The 5,000-nt window shown below is 52.7% G+C and overlaps 1 non-coding gene across 1 annotated transcript in view; it reads left to right on the top strand.

Moving 5' to 3' along the window:
- The first annotated feature begins 3,770 nt into the window (after positions 1–3,770).
- The window catches only part of LOC124726557, a 1,909-nt gene continuing 679 nt past the window's right edge, over positions 3,771–5,000 (top strand). The window contains exon 1 of the ribosomal RNA XR_007006782.1: positions 3,771–5,000. This exon is cut by the window's right edge and continues 679 nt beyond it. This is a non-coding gene — a ribosomal RNA (small subunit ribosomal RNA).

Here is a 5,000-nt window from a genome sequence, read left to right as displayed (position 1 = left end):
GCATGTCGGTCCCCATGCGCGTTGCACTCGCACTCGCAGTCGCAAAAACGTGGGGCAAATATATTACGCGGAAGAGCTATAACAGACCGAGCCCCACTGCATGGGGGGAGTCTTTGTCACTAATGTACACAGATGGAACATTTTGGACTGGAACCAGATTACCCGTACACACGGCGCTGATTAGTAATCAATGCAGAGCCATCAAACTACAGCAAATATACACAACTGTCCGTATACATGCTGAAAGAGTCTGCCCACAATGGGAACCACACGTCAGCCAGACACTCTGATCACGCACCACTCTCTGCTTCTAACAGGCGCACATACAATATGTAAGCACCAGCATGGAACAACATCCAGTGCATCTTCTCCGCCACATTACACAATCCACACTATCACAACCAGACCAGGAGGTCCATGCGGAAAATACAATATCCCAGCCTTTCGACATCCACCATTGCGCAGACCAGGCACCAACACCCACACATGTCCTATACAACGGTGCACCCAACATCACAATAGTACCTCCTGTCACAGCGCACAAACAATGACATGAGTCAAAGACACAGGTCTCACACAAGCATAGAATTGGAGCGCCGCCTCTAATAAGCCAAAGGTGCATCCTGACGTGACAAATCTGATCATGTCACAAGCATTCACTTACTATAATCACTATCAACGAACCTGCCGCCCCCGCCCCCCCCCCCCTACACCTTTCCTTACAACAACGTGTAACCTAACCTAACCTAACCTAACCTATGTTGTACCTTAACCTAACCTATGTTGTACCTTAACCTAACCTATGTTGTACCTTAACCTAACCTATGTTGTACCTTAACCTAACCTATGTTGTACCTTAACCTAACCTATGTTGTACCTTAACCTAACCTATGTTGTACCTTAACCTAACCTATGTTGTACCTTAACCTAACCTATGTTGTACCTTAACCTAACCTATGTTGTACCTTAACCTAACCTATGTTGTACCTTAACCTAACCTATGTTGTACCTTAACCTAACCTATGTTGTACCTTAACCTAACCCATGTTGTACCTTAACCTAACCCATGTTGTACCTTAACCTAACCCATGTTGTACCTTAACCTAACCCATGTTGTACCTTAACCTAACCCATGTTGTACCTTAACCTAACCCATGTTGTACCTTAACCTAACCCATGTTGTACCTTAACCTAACCCATGTTGTACCTTAACCTAACCCATGTTGTACCTTAACCTAACCCATGTTGTACCTTAACCTAACCCATGTTGTGCCTTAACCTAACCCATGTTGTGCCTTAACCTAACCCATGTTGTGCCTTAACCTAACCCATGTTGTGCCTTAACCTAACCCATGTTGTGCCTTAACCTAACCCACGTTGTGCCTTAACCTAACCCACGTTGTGCCTTAACCTAACCCACGTTGTGCCTTAACCTAACCCATGTTGTGCCTTAACCTAACCCATGTTGTGCCTTAACCTAACCCATGTTGTGCCTTAACCTAACCCATGTTGTGCCTTAACCTAACCCATGTTGTGCCTTAACCTAACCCATGTTGTGCCTTAACCTAACCCATGTTGTGCCTTAACCTAACCCACGTTGTGCCTTAACCTAACCCACGTTGTGCCTTAACCTAACCCACGTTGTGCCTTAACCTAACCCACGTTGTGCCTTAACCTAACCCATGTTGTGCCTTAACCTAACCCATGTTGTGCCTTAACCTAACCCATGTTGTGCCTTAACCTAACCCATGTTGTGCCTTAACCTAACCCACGTTGTGCCTTAACCTAACCCACGTTGTGCCTTAACCTAACCCACGTTGTGCCTTAACCTAACCCACGTTGTGCCTTAACCTAACCCACGTTGTGCCTTAACCTAACCCACGTTGTGCCTTAACCTAACCCACGTTGTCCCCTAAAGTAACCCACGTTGTCCCCTAACGTAACCCACGTTGTCCCCTAACGTAACCCATGTTGTCGCCTAAACCTGCTCTGTAATTGTTATACGACTCGTTCAATTAGTGTAGTGTTGCCCACCCGCAACCCTCGCAATATAGTTCGCTACTCGCACTGCCCGCTCCCCTGTGTATCGCTTCATGTTAAACACCTTGCAAGTCTTGCTGACTTTCCACATGCTCCTGCTGTACACTGTAATGTGGATGGCAGCAGGACGTACATGCCGCCCCTCCCCACGTCCCCACCTTGCCCCCCTGCCTTCGCAAGCTGGTTGGTGAGAAGTTTGCATGTTCAATGCCCTTCGCATGCGACGTACTCAGGCTACGTTGTGGTGCGGCCTGTGTCAACCGTCCGCTAATGTCGTACGCGTAAACCACAATCTGTACTGCACATTCGTCCTTATGTACCGAATGATACATCGTGGCACATGTGTGACCGTACAACGACTGCGCCCAAAAACGGCGGACCATACAGTGCAAATATTGTGCACGCAGCTACGTGTCGTCTCCCTATGAGAGCTGGATTGCAGTGTGGTACGCCATAGAGACGTGTGGGAGGAACGGACGCCGTGGATGGCGATCAGCATGAGCTGTCTGTTGATGTATTCGGACCTAGTCGTCTCTCCTCACACACCGTGATGGCATGGTGCACCGCGTTCCATATCTGCGACATGCTACAGAGGCCGGTTGACAGTCGTTCGAGCAATGGACATCGCATACGTACGGGGGCCACCTTCCACGTATTGTCTAGGCGTGCACATTTTGTTGCGTGTATGTGGGCAGACGTAGTGTGGCGTGACACCTGACACAGGCATGCAATAATCGTTGAAGTTGCAAATGGCGATGGACGCCTGCGTTTTCTGGTGAAGTTACGCAAATGAACAAATGGTAACCTGTTGTGGTGCGGTTGTTCTCGCTAGGGGTGAATCGGTGATGGCGACGATAGGTTGAGGTACGAACCGGTTGTTCCAGCGATACCCACCATGCCGACGAAACTGAACGGCATCTGGGTGTGAAGCGATACGCGGCGGTGGCTGGGTGGGACCGTCCCCGGCCGGTGAGGGGGCGCCTCCCGGCGTGCTGGCCGCGCGGTGCGTGGGCGCACGCGCTACAGCCGGCTGGTGGGGGCGGCCAGTGGCAGGCGCGCCGGCCGACGGACGCGGCAGGCGTCGCAGCTGCGCGCCGGCGCACCCTGCGCGCGGCGCCGTGCGGCCAAAGTAGGTCCTCGCGGGCCCGGTGCGAAGCGCGGTGGACATCTTCAGTGTGCTGGTCCGATTGAGGACTGTGTGCGTTGAGGATGCGCCGCCGCCCGGCGCTCGGCGCCGCGACGCCGTCTGCTGCTCGGTCGCCCCAGCGGTTCTCGCTGGTGGTTTGTATCGCAGCTGTGCGGATGTGTTGGCGCGTGCGCTGTGCTGGGAGAGTTCGCTTCGGCACCCAAGTGGGGCTTTTGTCCTTCTGTGGCGCTGGCGTTGGAGCTGCCGGTCACCGTAGGTGGCGCGTGTTGTCTCCCGCCGGCAATGCCACGACAGCACGCTCCCGGGCCTCTGTCGGCAGCGGCAAGCTCAGTTGGGAGCACGGGTGGTCGCACCGAAAGCGTCTACTCGCCTAACTCCGGGCGATTGCGCCTCTCTCGAACCCGACCAAGTACTTGGGACGGCGCTGCGCGCCGCCGGGACCTGAGAGGGTTTCGAGGTGTATTGTGCAGGGGAGCTCAGCCTCCTCCTGTTTGCAGAATGATTGAGCGGACGCTTGCGTGTTCGCGCGGGCCCCCGGGACACACTCCCGGGCGGCCGGCTGCTCAGCTCTAGTTGACGCAGCTCCCTGGTTGATCCTGCCAGTAGTCATATGCTTGTCTCAAAGATTAAGCCATGCATGTCTCAGTACAAGCCGCATTAAGGTGAAACCGCGAATGGCTCATTAAATCAGTTATGGTTCCTTAGATCGTACCCACGTTACTTGGATAACTGTGGTAATTCTAGAGCTAATACATGCAAACAGAGTCCCGACCAGAGATGGAAGGGACGCTTTTATTAGATCAAAACCAATCGGTCGGCTCGTCCGGTCCGTTTGCCTTGGTGACTCTGAATAACTTTGGGCTGATCGCACGGTCCTCGTACCGGCGACGCATCTTTCAAATGTCTGCCTTATCAACTGTCGATGGTAGGTTCTGCGCCTACCATGGTTGTAACGGGTAACGGGGAATCAGGGTTCGATTCCGGAGAGGGAGCCTGAGAAACGGCTACCACATCCAAGGAAGGCAGCAGGCGCGCAAATTACCCACTCCCGGCACGGGGAGGTAGTGACGAAAAATAACGATACGGGACTCATCCGAGGCCCCGTAATCGGAATGAGTACACTTTAAATCCTTTAACGAGTATCTATTGGAGGGCAAGTCTGGTGCCAGCAGGCGCGGTAATTCCAGCTCCAATAGCGTATATTAAAGTTGTTGCGGTTAAAAAGCTCGTAGTTGGATTTGTGTCCCACGCTGTTGGTTCACCGCCCGTCGGTGTTTAACTGGCATGTATCGTGGGACGTCCTGCCGGTGGGGCGAGCCGAAGGCGTGCGACCGCCTCGTGCGTGCTCGTGCGTCCCGAGGCGGACCCCGTTGAAATCCTACCAGGGTGCTCTTTATTGAGTGTCTCGGTGGGCCGGCACGTTTACTTTGAACAAATTAGAGTGCTTAAAGCAGGCAAGCCCGCCTGAATACTGTGTGCATGGAATAATGGAATAGGACCTCGGTTCTATTTTGTTGGTTTTCGGAACCCGAGGTAATGATTAATAGGGACAGGCGGGGGCATTCGTATTGCGACGTTAGAGGTGAAATTCTTGGATCGTCGCAAGACGAACAGAAGCGAAAGCATTTGCCAAGTATGTTTTCATTAATCAAGAACGAAAGTTAGAGGTTCGAAGGCGATCAGATACCGCCCTAGTTCTAACCATAAACGATGCCAGCCAGCGATCCGCCGCAGTTCCTCCGATGACTCGGCGGGCAGCCTCCGGGAAACCAAAGCTTTTGGGTTCCGGGGGAAGTATGGTTGCAAAGCTGAA

This window comes from Schistocerca piceifrons, unplaced genomic scaffold (genome assembly GCF_021461385.2).
Source record: "Schistocerca piceifrons isolate TAMUIC-IGC-003096 unplaced genomic scaffold, iqSchPice1.1 HiC_scaffold_1058, whole genome shotgun sequence".
Lineage (NCBI taxonomy): Eukaryota > Metazoa > Arthropoda > Insecta > Orthoptera > Acrididae > Schistocerca > Schistocerca piceifrons.
The sequence above is the reverse complement of the archived record's forward strand: the minus strand, read 5'-3'. Positions and strand labels throughout refer to the sequence as shown.